This window comes from Liolophura sinensis, chromosome 11, assembly GCF_032854445.1.
Source record: "Liolophura sinensis isolate JHLJ2023 chromosome 11, CUHK_Ljap_v2, whole genome shotgun sequence".
In the NCBI taxonomy this organism is placed as follows: Eukaryota; Metazoa; Mollusca; class Polyplacophora; order Chitonida; family Chitonidae; genus Liolophura; species Liolophura sinensis.
This window is the reverse complement of record NC_088305.1, coordinates 18,191,331-18,209,825: the sequence shown is the minus strand read 5'-3', so window position 1 is coordinate 18,209,825 and position 18,495 is coordinate 18,191,331.

Sequence of the window (18,495 nt, the reverse complement as noted above, 5' to 3'; positions counted from 1 at the left end):
ACGAATTTTCGTTTATATGCATTTTTAGAGCGTGACCAAGATCAGTTTTTTTCTCTCTGGCTTCGCGCAGTAAATGAGAAGACGATATTCGCCTGTGACAAGAGATTTCTCATTTCTGGTGACTTAGACTGATTGTCTGATCCACTGATTTGATGACATCAAGACAATTGCCAGTGGATTTACAAAGATGACCATCTTTGATATACAGTCGGTCGCGTTTGTTGGTCGTTTGCACACTCTAACATGCTTTAAATCTCACTTGTTTTTCAACAGGATGGCCTGACAATCTGTACTTCACACGTGTCGTGAAGGTTTGTCACTAACTTGTCATGCACGATCGGTGGTGTAATCCGGGTACTCTTGTTCCCTGGTTCAATAAAACTGCCCAACATGACACAGGTTAAAAAGTAAAAGCAAATTAAATAAATAAACAAACATTTTCTTGTTGCATGCATGCCTGTCGTCATATACGATTAGCAAATGTCGGTACATAGTATGCATAGAGTGCTTGGGGTTTGATAAGATTTAATATTGAGAATAAGTAAAGAAAGTGTCCAATTTACAGTTGGTTTCAAAGCAGAAGCAGTCAATAGTTCCCTACATTTTTAGGAAGACTTACGAATGTCATACGTGAAAATTCAGTACATAATCAAAACTTTATGATTAAACATTGAAATTTCCTCATTAGTATTATTCAGAATACTATGCCGTAAAGCAAAAAAATGTTCAAAAACTAACTGTTCACACAAACTGTCACAAAATGACAGCAGTAATATTTAAACCGCCCAATGTTTATGCCCCCCCCCCCCCCACAAATCCCACTAGCCCAAGGTTAAAATTAAAATCTGAGGAATACCGGTGTATGTGATATTCTCCAATAACGTGGCAAACTGTTCATCCAATTGCGTTCTCAAAACTTTCTGAGTTTCCAGGAAGGTATACTCACTCGCCTAAAATTAGAAGCGGTTCAAACATTCGTTCAACGCAATGCAGTTTTCGTGGAGATCAGAAAGTGTGTTTCATAAATAGAAACACAACTTTAATGTTAGTCATGAATTCCGCGATAATTTGCTAACAGAGTTTGACATAATATCTGTTTCCAGACAAATATAATATATCTAATAACATACATGCACACAAGATATGACATTAAATTTGATTTTCGTGTACTGTTTAGAATCCCCGGCGAATTCGGATGACTATCCCCAGCATTTACTCTTTCATCCTGTCAAATGTTTATAGTGATATTTACAAACATGTCACTGAAAACATTCTAAGGTATTTGTCTTCTCAGCGAAGACGTTTTTATTTTTCACAGGCTAACAAAGTTTTCCTTGGATTTAGTTTTAATGGAAACAAAAGAGCGTGTTGTTGGCCAGAAAAGATGTGAATTGAGTCCGTTCCCATCACAGCAGAATAATACAACTGTGTACAAAGGTGACACAAAGGCGACAATGACTTCTGATTGGTTTTTACGTTTCTTACAGACCAAGTGTCAAAATGTGCCATATATTGTCAAGTGTAGTATATATCCTTCACGCGTTACTGGCATCTGTGACTGTGCGCTTGTGGTACCAGGTGTTCCTCTGAAATCGAAGATAATATGTTGCTGACGCCGCAAAGTTGTGTCCCACAGAGGACCACGCTAGCCTTTATACACATCAGTAGTCGGTGCTTGTGTGCCCATTCAGGTGAGTTCTTCTCAGTCGCTATGTTTCTTAATTACCTGAAATTTTACCAGTTTTGATATCCTGGATATCTGTTATATAACTGACAATTTTACTAATAAACTTGTTCATAAGTTCTTCGTCGTAATTCATAATTTTACTAATAACCTTCTTCATAAGTTTTGGCTCGTCTTCCTCTGCGGTCGTACACATTCAGGTCTGCCAGGAATCTTTTGATGGTCGTCAGTTTCCCCAGGGTCAGCCAGGTTTCCTCCCAACATAATAGTGACCGTTGACGTATAAGTGAAATATCCTTGAGTACGGCGTAAAACAATAATCAAATAAAAAAATCTTGACGGATATGTATTTAACAGGAATCTCCCCAGAAATCTTAGTTTCACGCTCAGCAGACGTCACAAATGTCATCTGTAGGTTTGGTAGGTTACACCGTGAGTATATTGATAACCGATATGTAAAATAGCATGCTCTTTTACATATAAACCGACTACATTATAACTCATATAACAAAAGATATATGCGTAAACGTTTTTGTTTCTCTAAGCAAAGTTCGAGGCTATTATTATCATACTGATAAAAACAAGCGCCTATGTAACCGCACATTCACGATCCACTCCAGTTAAGTTTTCGAGTTCTTTTCATTAATTTTAATCGCTAGGACTCAAAAAAAGGTATTAAAATACATTAACTGGCCACAGGGTAAGTGTGTATGACCGTCACAACAATGGCATTCTGTGGCGATGTAGAGAAAATCAGGTCGTGACAATTTTTGATGAAAAACCATTCCTAAAGGCCATAACGGATGTATACAATTAGGTAACCTCTTGATCCCGGATCAAATTCTCACAGGCAGTGTTCTTGACAACACTGTTTCCTTCGCCTAAAGCTTCGCTCGTGCCACATAGCCAATGACCGCATGATCAACGAAAATGTAAAGCCTTTCCAACAACAACAAAAATAAACTAACCAGGACCACATCTCACGATGTACAGGCATGGAGATCTACGTCATTAAGTCGAAGGTGGGCAATTTATTGTGTTAAGTAAAATCCAGGAAACTCATCAATTCAGTTTCGATCACAATTCCTTGAAGGCATTCACTTGGAAATATTGTCGTGGATTTCCACGTCACTCATGAAAAACAACCCTTGGAAGTGCCCATTATTCTGCCCATGAGGATGGAGATTCGAGCTCGCACTACTTTATCGCTACTCCCTACTGCAGGCAATGTTCTACTGCATCATGCGACCTGTTAAAACTTTTATGCAACTATTATTCGTCATCTTTCCAATAGCATGGGTGTCTGAAAACGTTTCACAAATGTTATTTAGAGTGGACGAACAATGGAGGAAATAGCGGAGCTGAACGTTTGTCAACTTATGAAGTTTTTAAAGTAAAAACTTGTCATATGTGGCTCTGGAACACGGTGATCAGTAAATTAATGTAACCAAAGGCTGCTAACATATTTCACAAGGCACCAGGTAGAGTAGGACTGTTTTAACTTCATCAACAAAATAGATCAAACTCGAAAATCCCTGTACGTTGGACTAGGCGGCCAAACATTCCTATTCCAGAAGTAAACCAAAAAATGACCTTCCGGATCAGTAATCGCAAGACCAATTTAAAAAAAATGTTAACTGCAAACCATGCAACGGATTCATGCAACCAGGAGATGTCAACAGTTTCCAGTGATGACAGAAAGAAGAAAAAGTGTTGGTCATCAAAATATGTCGATAGTCAAAGTAGATTTATGAATATTCAAGAAAATCCCGATAAACTAGACATTTGCAATAAAATACCCAAACAGTCATAAACCCATTCATTTATTCCACTCTTACCCGGTTTTCTAAGTGAAATGTTCTTGAGTACGGAGTAAAACACCAATCAAATAAATAAGTAGTCCACCCTTCCCTACGTTCCCCTATCCACAATGGATCTTTCTTTGCGCAATTATATTTCACATGTAGATATATATCTGAAAAAAGCTCTGAAGATCCGTGATGATACGGTGAAACTAGTCAGCTAAATCAACAACCTCAGTTTGTCATGTTTCTTGTCATGTCATGTCATGTTTGGACGGAATTCTCACAATAGAATAATGAGAACGGGGAATCTATACAAACTTCTTGTCCAAGACCACGTTTAAACCCCAACGTTTGTGTCCTAGAGATTGAAAGGCAATCCCCTATAACCCCTCAACTACTGACCACTACCTCATATTCATATCTGTTTTCAACAAAGGCTATGAAACCAGTGGGCAAAAAGAGGAGAATCAAGAATATAAGAAAAAACGAGACAACGCCGGAGTGCTGGTCCATCAGGGGCGTCATACGTTTTCACAGTTATGGTTCGATGAACGAGAACTTTTAGACTAATGTGTTCATCCAAACAGAAAAAACCATTTCCTTCAAACATGTATTGTGTTTGCTTGTAATTCGGCGACCATAATAATACACGTAATAAAATCCGGTTCACCAGGAATAGTTCTCAAGCAATGCAGACCCTTATCTAGAAGCTACAAATTCAACTTGTAACTTGTAATTTCAAACCACAATTAGTCTATATATTCTAGTTTAAAGTTAGAAGTTACAAATTGAACCTGTCACTTTTATTTATTTATTTAACTGGTGTTCAACGCCGAACTCAAGAATATTTCACTTATACGACTGAGGCCAGCATTATGGTCGGAGGAAACCGGGCAGATCCCGGGGGAACCCCAGACCATCCGCATGTTGTTGCCAGACCCAATGACTTTTAAATAAATGTCTCTATTATCCGTGTTACATGAGCTTTACCTACTTCAGTGAAATAGCAATAATGACAAACTCAATAATAACGGACGTAACTAAATATACTCATAAAAGGAATGTATAATCTTTCTACGTATAAGCCATTGTTATGTGGGTTTTGCACTTGGATCACACACAGCCGAAGGCATTTGTAGAGCTTGCTACAGATCCTGTGACATCAAAAGTAGATAGCCAATGAAACGCCACAGTTCTTCAAATGGCAACTAGCATACATGAACTTATGAGCCATTCTGGCACGGCAGAACTCGGCTTATAGGACATTAAATACCACAGAAGCTGTAATATTAATGTTTAGAAATATTGTGCTCACCGGTGAGTTACTTCGAAGCAATACCTTGTTTTCACTTGCGAGTTCCTTCAGACAGTTATCTCCTTCTCAACTGTGAGTTACTCCAGACTGTTACCTAGCTTTCACCTGTGGGTTACTTCAGATCGTTACCTAGATTTCAAATGTGAGTTTCTTCAGATTTTTATCTAGTTTTCACCTGTGAAATACTTCAGACCGTTGCATACTTTTCGCCTGTGAATTACTTCAGACAGTTGCCTAGTTTTCAGTAGTGAGTTACTTCAGACCGTTACCCAGTTTTCACCTGTGAGTTACTTATGAGCGTAACCTAGTTTTCACCTGTGAGTTACTTCAGATCGTTACCTACTTTTCCCCTGTGAGTTACTTCAGACCGTTATGTCGTTTTCACCTGTGAGTTACTTCAGAAAGTTACCTAGTTTCACTTGCAAGTTACTCCAGGCCGTTATTTAGCTTTCACCTGTGAGTTACTTCAGACCGTTATGTCGTTTTCACCTGTGAGTTACTTGAGACCGTTATGTCGTTTTCACCTGTGAGTTACTTAAGACAGTTACTTAGCTTTTACCTGTTAGTTACTTCAGACCGTTACTTAGCTTTCACCTGTGAGTTATTTTTCAGACCGTTATGTCGTTTTCACCTGTGAGTTACTTGAGACCGTTATCTCATTTTCACCTGTGAGTTACTTAAGACAGTTACTTAGCTTTTACCTGTTAGTTACTTCAGACCGTTACTTAGCTTTCACCTGTGAGTTACTTGAGACCGTTATGTCGTTTTCACCTGTGAGTTACTTAAGACAGTTACTTAGCTTTTACCTGTTAGTTACTTCAGACCGTTACTTAGCTTTCACGTGTGAGTTACTTGAGACCGTTATGTTGTTTTCACCTGTGAGTTACTTGAGACCGTTATGTCGTTTTCACCTGTGAGTTACTTGAGACCGTTATGTCGTTTTCACCTGTGAGTTACTTCAGACCGTTATGTCGTTTTCACCTGTGAGTTACTTGAGACCGTTATGTCGTTTTCACCTGTGAGTTACTTCAGACCGTTACTTAGCTTTCACCTGTGAGTTACTTAAGACAGTTACTTAGCTTTTACCTGTTAGTTACTTCATACCGTTAATTAGCTTTCACCTGTGAGTTACTTGAGACCGTTATGTCGTTTTCACCTGTGAGTTACTTGAGACCGTTATGTCGTTTTCACCTGTGAGTTACTTCAGACCGTTATGTCGTTTTCACCTGTGAGTTACTTAAGACAGTTACTTAGCTTTTACCTGTTAGTTACTTCAGACCGTTACTTAGCTTTCACGTGTGAGTTACTTGAGACCGTTATGTCGTTTTCACCTGTGAGTTACTTGAGACCGTTATGTCATTTTCACCTGTGAGTTACTTAAGACAGTTACTTAGCTTTTACCTGTTAGTTACTTCAGACCGTTACTCAGCTTTCACCTGTGAGTTACTTCAGACCGTTATGTCGTTTTTACCTGTGAGTTACTTGAGACCGTTATGTCGTTTTCACCTGTGAGTAACTTCAGACCGTTATGTCGTTTTCACCTGTGAGTTACTTCAGACCGTTATGTCGTTTTCACCTGTGAGTTACTTGAGACCGTTATGTCATTTTCACCTGTGAGTTACTTAAGACAGTTACTTAGCTTTTACGTGTTAGTTACTTCAGACCGTTACTTAGCTTTCACCTGTGAGTTACTTCAGACCGTTATGTCGTTTTCACCTGTGAGTTACTTGAGACCGTTATGTCGTTTTCACCTGTGAGTTACTTGAGACCGTTATGTCGTTTTCACCTGTGAGTTACTTCAGACCGTTATGTCGTTTTCACCTGTGAGTTACTTTAGACCGTTATGTCATTTTCACCTGTGAGTTACTTCAGACCGTTACTTAGCTTTCTCCTGTGAGTTACTTGAGACCGTTATGTCGTTTTCACCTGTGAGTTACTTGAGACCGTTATGTCGTTTTCACCTGTGAGTTACTTGAGACCGTTATGTCATTTTCACCTGTGAGTTACTTAAGACAGTTACTTAGCTTTTACGTGTTAGTTACTTCAGACCGTTACTTAGCTTTCACCTGTGAGTTACTTGAGACCGTTATGTCGTTTTCACCTGTGAGTTACTTCAGACCGTTATGTCGTTTTCACCTGTGAGTTACTTGAGACCGTTATGTCGTTTTCACCTGTGAGTTACTTAAGACAGTTACTTAGCTTTTACCTGTTAGTTACTTCAGACCGTTACTTAGCTTTCACGTGTGAGTTACTTGAGACCGTTATGTCGTTTTCACCTGTGAGTTACTTCAGACCGTTATGTCATTTTCACCTGTGAGTTACTTAAGACAGTTACTTAGCTTTTACCTGTTAGTTACTTCAGACCGTTACTTAGCTTTCACCTGTGAGTTATTTTTCAGACCGTTATGTCGTTTTCACCTGTGAGTAACTTCAGACCGTTATGTCATTTTCACCTGTGAGTTACTTAAGACAGTTACTTAGCTTTTACCTGTTAGGTACTTCAGACCGTTACTTAGCTTTCACCTGTGAGTTACTTGAGACCGTTATGTCGTTTTCACCTGTGAGTTACTTGAGACCGTTATGTCGTTTTCACCTGTGAGTTACTTCAGACCGTTATGTCGTTTTCACCTGTGAGTTACTTGAGACCGTTATGTCGTTTTCACCTGTGAGTTACTTCAGACCGTTACTTAGCTTTCACCTGTGAGTTACTTAACACAGTTACTTAGCTTTTACCTGTTAGTTACTTCATACCGTTACTTAGCTTTCACCTGTGAGTTACTTCAGACCGTTATGTCGTTTTCACCTGTGAGTTACTTGAGACCGTTATGTCGTTTTCACCTGTGAGCTACTTCAGACCGTTATGTCGTTTTCACCTGTGAGTTACTTAAGACTGTTACTTAGCTTTTACCTGTTAGTTACTTCAGACCGTTACTTAGCTTTCACGTGTGAGTTACTTGAGACCGTTATGTCGTTTTCACCTGTGAGTTACTTCAGACCGTTATGTCGTTTTCACCTGTGAGTTACTTGAGACCGTTATGTCGTTTTCACCTGTGAGTTACTTCAGACCGTTACTTAGCTTTCACCTGTGAGTTACTTAAGACAGTTACTTAGCTTTTACCTGTTAGTTACTTCATACCGTTAATTAGCTTTCACCTGTGAGTTACTTGAGACCGTTATGTCGTTTTCACCTGTGAGTTACTTGAGACCGTTATGTCGTTTTCACCTGTGAGTTACTTGAGACCGTTATGTCGTTTTCACCTGTGAGTTACTTAAGACAGTTACTTAGCTTTTACGTGTTAGTTACTTCAGACCGTTACTTAGCTTTCACCTGTGAGTTACTTGAGACCGTTATGTCGTTTTCACCTGTGAGTTACTTGAGACCGTTATGTCATTTTCACCTGTGAGTTACTTAACACAGTTACTTAGCTTTTACGTGTTAGTTACTTCAGACCGTTACTCAGCTTTCACCTGTGAGTTACTTCAGACCGTTATGTCGTTTTTACCTGTGAGTTACTTGAGACCGTTATGTCGTTTTCACCTGTGAGTAACTTCAGACCGTTATGTCGTTTTCACCTGTGAGTTACTTCAGACCGTTATGTCGTTTTCACCTGTGAGTTACTTGAGACCGTTATGTCATTTTCACCTGTGAGTTACTTAAGACAGTTACTTAGCTTTTACGTGTTAGTTACTTCAGACCGTTACTTAGCTTTCACCTGTGAGTTACTTCAGACCGTTATGTCGTTTTCACCTGTGAGTTACTTGAGACCGTTATGTCGTTTTCACCTGTGAGTTACTTGAGACCGTTATGTCGTTTTCACCTGTGAGTTACTTCAGACCGTTATGTCGTTTTCACCTGTGAGTTACTTTAGACCGTTATGTCATTTTCACCTGTGAGTTACTTCAGACCGTTACTTAGCTTTCTCCTGTGAGTTACTTGAGACCGTTATGTCGTTTTCACCTGTGAGTTACTTGAGACCGTTATGTCGTTTTCACCTGTGAGTTACTTGAGACCGTTATGTCATTTTCACCTGTGAGTTACTTAAGACAGTTACTTAGCTTTTACGTGTTAGTTACTTCAGACCGTTACTTAGCTTTCACCTGTGAGTTACTTGAGACCGTTATGTCGTTTTCACCTGTGAGTTACTTCAGACCGTTATGTCGTTTTCACCTGTGAGTTACTTGAGACCGTTATGTCGTTTTCACCTGTGAGTTACTTAAGACAGTTACTTAGCTTTTACCTGTTAGTTACTTCAGACCGTTACTTAGCTTTCACGTGTGAGTTACTTGAGACCGTTATGTCGTTTTCACCTGTGAGTTACTTCAGACCGTTATGTCATTTTCACCTGTGAGTTACTTAAGACAGTTACTTAGCTTTTACCTGTTAGTTACTTCAGACCGTTACTTAGCTTTCACCTGTGAGTTATTTTTCAGACCGTTATGTCGTTTTCACCTGTGAGTAACTTCAGACCGTTATGTCATTTTCACCTGTGAGTTACTTAAGACAGTTACTTAGCTTTTACCTGTTAGGTACTTCAGACCGTTACTTAGCTTTCACCTGTGAGTTACTTGAGACCGTTATGTCGTTTTCACCTGTGAGTTACTTGAGACCGTTATGTCGTTTTCACCTGTGAGTTACTTCAGACCGTTATGTCGTTTTCACCTGTGAGTTACTTGAGACCGTTATGTCGTTTTCACCTGTGAGTTACTTCAGACCGTTACTTAGCTTTCACCTGTGAGTTACTTAACACAGTTACTTAGCTTTTACCTGTTAGTTACTTCATACCGTTACTTAGCTTTCACCTGTGAGTTACTTCAGACCGTTATGTCGTTTTCACCTGTGAGTTACTTGAGACCGTTATGTCGTTTTCACCTGTGAGCTACTTCAGACCGTTATGTCGTTTTCACCTGTGAGTTACTTAAGACTGTTACTTAGCTTTTACCTGTTAGTTACTTCAGACCGTTACTTAGCTTTCACGTGTGAGTTACTTGAGACCGTTATGTCGTTTTCACCTGTGAGTTACTTGAGACCGTTATGTCATTTTCACCTGTGAGTTACTTAAGACAGTTACTTAGCTTTTACCTGTTAGTTACTTCAGACCGTTACTTAGCTTTCACCTGTGAGTTACTTCAGACCGTTATGTCGTTTTTACCTGTGAGTTACTTGAGACCGTTATGTCGTTTTCACCTGTGAGTTACTTGAGACCGTTATGTCGTTTTCACCTGTGAGTTACTTCAGACCGTTATGTCGTTTTCACCTGTGAGTTACTTGAGACCGTTATGTCATTTTCACCTGTGAGTTACTTAAGACAGTTACTTAGCTTTTACGTGTTAGTTACTTCAGACCGTTACTTAGCTTTCACCTGTGAGTTACTTCAGACCGTTATGTCGTTTTCACCTGTGAGTTACTTGAGACCGTTATGTCATTTTCACCTGTGAGTTACTTAACACAGTTACTTAGCTTTTACGTGTTAGTTACTTCAGACATATACTTAGCTTTCACCTGTGGGTTAACCGTTACCCAGTTTTCAGTTTTATGTAACTTCACACCGTTGTCTACTTTTCACCTATGAATTACTCCTTATCGTTATCTAGTTTCACCTGTGAGTTACTTCAGAGTGTTACCCAGTTTTTATTTGTGAGTTACTTTAAACCGTTACATAGTTTTCACCTGTGGGTTACTTCAGACCGTTATCTCGTTTTAACCTGTGAGTTACTTCACACCGTTACTTAGCTTTCACCTCTGAGTTAAATCAGACACTTTCCCAGTATTCAGTTTTAAGTTACTTCACACCGTTTCCTAGTTTTTCACCTGTGCGTTACTTCTTACCGTTATCTAGTTTTCACCTGTGAGTTACTCCTTACTTTTATTTAATTTTCAGCTGTGAGTTACCGCAGAGCCTTACCCAGTTTTCATTTGTGAGTTACTTTAGACGGTTACCTTGTTTTCACCTGTGAATTACTTTACACCGTTACCCAGTTTTCACCTGTAATTTACTTCAGACCGTTACCCAGTTTTTACCTGTGAGTTACTTCAGACTGTTACCTAGTTTTCTCCTGTAAGTTACTTCACACAGTTACATAGCTTTAACGTGCGAGTTACATTAGATTGGTTAAATAAGATGTGTGCGCTGAGGAAAACTCAATATATGAACTGATTGACCACCCGTATATGACTTTCACTGAAATTCAAATAAAGGCTTTCAGTGGTGTACAGAAGAAGACCGTGCTGTTTAGTACAATAAAATCATCTCAAACTTTATTTCTTTAATATTTGGAGAAACCAGGAACTGAGCAGAACTAGGTCTACCTGGAATTCGCCGAGCAGAGAGGCCGAGGATAAGGAAGATGACCCCCAGTACAATATAGTTTATCTCTTAATGTATAAATATCTCCTAATGGGGAATTTTAATATACCTCAACATATAATTTTGTACTGTAAATATATTTTGCATTTTTATTTTTTTTAATAAAAGTGCTTGTATACCAGTGACGTTTGATAATGGAATTAACACTGTTTTTTGTATTTTTTTAAACATAATTTTGCTTCACACAATTTTGCTTCAGCTAACTTGTAATTTGTTGCCGTTTTTTGCACCTACATCATGAATAGTCAAAATAAAATCCTGGCTGAGGTAAATTTAAATGGATGATTTCCCAGCTATCACACTACTATTGCTGCTCTGGTTTTACTCTCTATGCTGTACTTCTAATAATGTCATTCCTTCAATACTTATGATCTTTCGTATTGCACATGTGGGCAATGGGCCGTCTAGTTGACTCGCTTTGCTTGGGCTAAATCTTTCAATAGCTTTGCCTTTTGCCGACGTCTTGATCTTGTGTGTGATGGATAACAGTCATAGAGGTAACACATGTAACACAGCAAAAATTGGTCCTAATTTTGAAAAATTACTTCGTTGTTTTTCGGTTTATGTTTACCTTATGTGTAATGCTTGCAACGATACTATAATGGCGGCGGATGTCTACATGCTCCTTCATTCACGAGTGCCAAAATAAATTACCAAGAGTAAACGAGTTTTGGAGTAAAGCCACAATCTCACAGAAACCAGATTACAAAAATATCCAAAAAAAATCTTCCTTTTCTCTATTCACGTTCAAAAATGTACACCTCACTGTCATTTTTCAATAACATCTACATACGTTGGTGTAATACTTCAAAACAAAACTCCAACAGCAGGGAATGACATTTTACTTAGTATTCTTGGTATACAAGATCCTTTTCTGTAGTCTTTCGGGGCCTGCCATGGGTTTGCCCTTATTGCCTTCGGAAATATCTTATGTTTAGTTTCATGTGTTTCATGAGTGTTACTGTTTTATTGTTTTTGGTGTAGGCCTACATGTGTCAGTATAAAATGGTCAACATTGTTATAAATCAAAGATTCATTTCTTTAATTATTTTGTGTTTTGCGCCGTTCCTAATAATATTTTCCTAACACGACGTAGGTCAGAGTTGTAGTGATGGGGGAAAACAGTTCACGCCGTTTGGGGAAACTCATAATCACTAGCGGACCATCGTACAATCCCATAAATAAACAAAAAAAAATTTATGTCGTAAAAAAAAGACATTTTTGAATTATTACGATATCATACCAAGTTTTCCGTCAGGAAACACACAGAACTAATCGATAAAGGGAGAAATTACACATATATTCTATGTTAATGTGTGCAATTTCTCGATTTGCTTACATCAAGAACTAATGATGTGCTATTTCAGTGCTGAACAAAACTTCATGTAACAAGATTGCTATCAACATCTGACTCATAACTTCTGTCCAAAAGTCAATGCCAGCCAGTTTACTTGTAAACATGTATCAGCAACTCACCTCTGCCCTAGCGGAAAGCATTATGGCTATGTCCCAACACAGTCTACAGTACCGGAATACCATTTAGACTATGTCCGATCAATAGAGTGGTACGACCTTTACACCAATGGGACAGATCATGCGCTGGACGAATACGACATGTTCCAGATTAGAATGCGAAGCAATCCTTCTGGGCCCCACCTGCCCCATCATGACCAATATTGCACCAAGGCCACCGCATGTTTTCTTCACAACAGGGTCAACGGCGTCTCACGGCACTGCGTATTCTGCAAGAACAACGGAGAACCCTTGTCAGTGTATGGCAGCCACGTGCTAAAAGACGACTCCGGAAGAGTAACTTGTCCCATTCTCCGACGATACACCTGCCCGATCTGCAGCAGCTCTGGAGACATGGCCCACACCTTGAAGTACTGTCCTTTGAATACCGAGCGAAAGATGCACAGCCACCGTCCATAACTTGTCCTAGCTTAACCATACATATTGTGCTATTTCTTTGAGTGCTAAAGAAAACATATCACCATTCTTCCTTAACCTTATTCAATGTTACCAAGTGAGAAAAAAAACGCATTAAATGAATACAACAAACTCTTTGACTCTTAGACTTGCTCAACAATAATACCAGCTTTCATTACTATCCAGCATATAACTAGTCCGACACATTCAAACCTGAACGTCTCTACAGGTATTGCGTCAAACAGTTACATATAACAAAAAATTCTAACACTTTATACTCTTTCTTCTTCATTATTGCACAATCTTTACTTCGTTGTCTAAAAAGTGTGTACAGAACTATATTTTATGCATAATTTCACAACACTCATATCCATTTACGACAAAATTCCCTTATTTATTTGATAAACACCCATTTGATTCTCTTTCCTTTATTCTATTTTTACTCACATCTCTTCGCAAAGTAAGTTGTAAAGAGAACTTGACAACATGGCCCTACGAGACTATCTCAGGGACAGAAAAAATGTATGAGGCCTAATACTTTCTTTATTGTAATCTACAAGAAATATAAATGATATTTAAACATTTTTTCAAAAGAAACCTTCCTTCAAACAGAATCACAGACTCGGTAGCTTTAGCATTCCTCATTAATTCAACACCTAACACGTACAAGAAAAATACAATTTCTGGGCAACTTTAATGGAATAATATTGAAAAGAAAAACTTCAAATTCCACATTCATGGTTCGGATTCTTTATCGAGTGCACACGTACACAAGCTAACGGAGTGGCCAATCCCTTCTCATAGACACATATCAAACGGCATGCCGCTAATTTACCGGCTATCTCCATGTAACAAGATTGCTATCAACATATGACAGGGGGCGTAATCCGTCTGAAGCCATCCAGACTGCCCTCCTGATGAGAAGACATTCTCACAGACCAACAATTACTAAACATCACCACAGTTGATGAGTTATACTTTCTTAAGCTATCCCCTACTGAGAACAATGCACAGCTACCATAGAAATACATGCTGATTTCACACGGATACTCATAACTTCTGTCCAACAGTCAATGCCAGCCAGTTTACTTGTAAACATGTATCAGCAACTCACCTCTGCCCTAGCGGAAAGCGTTATGGCTATGTCCCAACACAGTGTATCCTCAAGGCAAGTGAGCCCGCAGTCCCAACACAATTCCTCCTTTTCAAGCTCGTCGTCCTCTGACTGTTGCGATGAGTGGCAGTTAAATCCAGACGTTCTGTGCCTGTCTACAGTACCGGAATACCATTTAGACTATGTCCGATCAATAGAGTGGTACGACTTTTACACCAATGGGACAGATCATGCGCTGGACGAATACGACATGTTCCAGATTAGAATGCGAAGCAATCCTTCTGGGCACCACCTGCCCATCATAACCAATATCGCACCAAGGCCACCGCATGTTTTCTTCACAACAGGGTCAACGGCGTCTCACGGCACTGCGTATTCTGCAAGAACAACGGAGAACCCTTGTCAGTGTATGGCAGCCACGTGCTAAAAGACGACTCCGGAAGAGTAACTTGTCCCATTCTCCGACGATACACCTGCCCCATCTGCAGCAGCTCTGGAGACATGGCCCACACCTTGAAGTACTGTCCTTTGAATACCAAGCGAAAGATGCACAGCCACCGTCCATAACTTGTGCTAACTTAAACATACATATTGTGCTATTTCTTTGAGTGCTAAAGAGAACATATCACCATTCTTCCTTATTCGATGTTACCAAGTGAGAAAATAAAACGCATTGAATGAAAACAACAAACTCCTCTTTGACACTTAGACTTGCTCAACAATAATACCAGCTTTCATTATTATCCAGCATATAACTAGTCCGACATATTCAAACCTGAACGTCTCTACAGGTATTGCGTCAAACAGTTACATATAAAAAAAATTCTAACACCTTATACTCTTTCTTCTTCATTACTGCACATTCTTTACCTCGTTGTCTAAAAAGTGTGTACAGAACAATATTTTATGCATAATTTCACAACACTCATATCCATTTACGACAAAATTCCCTTATTTATTTTATAAACACCCATTTGATTCTCTTTCCTTTATTCTATTTTTACTCACATCTCTTCGCAAAGTAAGTTGTAAAGAGAACTTGACAACATGGCGCTACGAGACTATCTCAGGGACAGAAAAAAGGTATGAGGCCTAATACTTTCTTTATTGTAATCTACAAGAAATATAAATGACATTTAAACATTTTTTCAAAAGAAACCTTTCTTCAAACAGAATCACAGACTCGGTAGCTTTAGCATTCCTCATTAATTCAACACCTAACACGTACAAGAAAAATACAATTTCTGGGCAACTTTAATGGAATAATATTGAAAAGAAAAACTTCAAATTCCACATTCATGGTTCGGATTCTTTATCGCGTGCACACGTACACAAGCTATCGGAGTGGCCAATCCCTTCTCATAGACACATATCAAACGGCATGCCGCTTATTTACCGGCTATCTCCATGTAACAAGATTGCTATCAACATATGACAGGGGGCGTAATCCGTCTGAAGCCATCCAGACTGCCCTCCTGATGAGAAGACATTCTCACAGACCAACAATTACTAAACATCACCACAGTTGATGAGTTATACTTTCTTAAGCTATCCCCTACTGAGAACAATGCACAGCTACCATATAAATACATGCTGATTTCACACGGATACTCATAACTTCTGTCCAACAGTCAATGCCAGCCAGTTTACTTGTAAACATGTATCAGCAACTCACCTCTGCCCTAGCGGAAAGCATTATGGCTATGTCCCAACACAGTGTATCCTCAAGGCAAGTGAGCCCGCAGTCTCAACACAATTCCTCCTTTTCAAGCTCGTCGTCCTCTGACTGTTGCGGTGAGTGGCAGTTAAATCCAGACGCTCTGTGCCTGTCTACAGTACCGGAATACCATTTAGACTATGTCCGATCCATAGAGTGGTACGACTTTTACACCAATGGGACAGATCATGCGCTGGACGAATACGACATGTTCCAGATTAAAATGCGAAGCAATCCTTCTGGGCGCCACCTGCCCCATCATGACCAATATCGCACCAAGGCCACCGCATGTTTTCTTCACAACAGGGTCAACGGCGTCTCACGGCACTGCGTATTCTGCAAGAACAACGGAGAACCCTTGTCAGTGTATGGCAGCCACGTGCTAAAAGACGACTCCGGAAAAGTAACTTGTCCCATTCTCCGACGATACACCTGCCCGATCTGCAGCAGCTTTGGAGACATGGCCCACACCTTGAAGTACTGTCCTTTGAATACCAAGCGAAAGATGCACAGCCACCGTCCATAACTTGTGCTAGCTTAAACATACATATTGTGCTATTTCTTTGAGTGCTAAAGAGAACATATCACCGTTCTTCCTTGTTCGATGTTCCCAAGTGAGAAAATAAAACGCATTGAATGAAAACAACAAACTCTTTGACTCTTAGACTTGCTCAACAATAATACCAGCTTTCATTACTATCCAGCATATAACTAGTCCGACATATTCAAATCTGAACGTCTCTACAGGTATTGCGTCAAACAGTTACATATAAAAAAATTCTAACACCTTATACACTTTCTTCTTCATTACTGCACAATCTTTACTTCGTTGTCTAAAAAGTGTGTACAGAACAATATTTTATGCATAATTTCACAACACTCATATCCATTTACGACAAAATTCCCTTATTTATTTTATAAACACCCATTTGATTCTCTTTCCTTTATTCTATTTTTACTCACATCTCTTCGCAAAGTAAGTTGTAAAGAGAACTTGACAACATGGCGCTACGAGACTATCTCAGGGACAGAAAAAAGGTATGAGGCCTAATACTTTCTTTATTGTAATCTACAAGAAATATAAATGACATTTAAACATTTTTTCAAAAGAAACCTTTCTTCAAACAGAATCACAGACTCGGTAGCTTTAGCATTCCTCATTAATTCAACACCTAACACGTACAAGAAAAATACAATTTCTGGGCAACTTTAATGGAATAATATTGAAAAGAAAAACTTCAAATTCCACATTCATGGTTCGGATTCTTTATCGAGTGCACACGTACACAAGCTAACGGAGTGGCCAATCCCTTCTCATAGACACATATCAAACGGCATGCCGCTTATTTACCGGCTATCTCCATGTAACAAGATTGCTATCAACATATGACAGGGGGCGTAATCCGTCTGAAGCCATCCAGACTGCCCTCCTGATGAGAAGACATTCTCACAGACCAACAATTACTAAACATTACCACAGTTGATGAGTTATACTTTCTTAAACTATCCCCTACTGAGAACAATGCACAGCTACCATATAAATACATGCTGATTTCACACGGATACTCATAACTTCTGTCCAACAGTCAATGCCAGCCAGTTTACTTGTAAACATGTATCAGCAACTCACCTCTGCCCTAGCAGAAAGCATTATGGCTATGTCCCAAAACAGTGTATCCTCAAGGCAAGTGAGCCCGCAGTCTCAACACAATTCCTCCTTTTCAAGCTCGTCGTCCTCTGACTGTTGCGGTGAGTGGCAGTTAAATCCAGACGTTCTGTGCCTGTCTACAGTACCGGAATACCATTTAGACTATGTCCGATCCATAGAGTGGTACGACTTTTACACCAATGGGACAGATCATGCGCTGGACGAATACGACATGTTCCAGATTAAAATGCGAAGCAATCCTTCTGGGCGCCACCTGCCCCATCATGACCAATATCGCACCAAGGCCACCGCATGTTTTCTTCACAACAGGGTCAACGGCGTCTCACGGCACTGCGTATTCTGCAAGAACAACGGAGAACCCTTGTCAGTGTATGGCAGCCACGTGCTAAAAGACGACTCCGGAAGAGTCTCTTGTCCCATTCTCCGACGATACACCTGCCCGATCTGCAGCAGCTCTGGAGACATGGCCCACACCTTGAAGTACTGTCCTTTGAATACCAAGCGAAAGATGCACAGCCACCGTCCATAACTTGTGCTAGCTTAAACATACATATTGTGCTATTTCTTTGAGTGCTAAAGAGAACATATCACCATTCTTCCTTGTTCGATGTTACCAAGTGAGAAAATAAAAAGCATTGAATGAAAACAACAAACTCTTTGACTCTTAGACTTGCTCAATAATATTACCAGCTTTCATTACTGTCCAGCATATAACTAGTCCGACATATTCAAACCTGAACGTCTCTACAGGTATTGCGTCAAACAGTTACATGTAAAAAAATTCTAACACCTTATACTCTTTCTTCTTCATTACTGCACAATCTTTACTTCGTTGTCTAAAAAGTGTTTACAGAACAATATTTTATGCATAATTTCACAACACTCATATCCATTTAC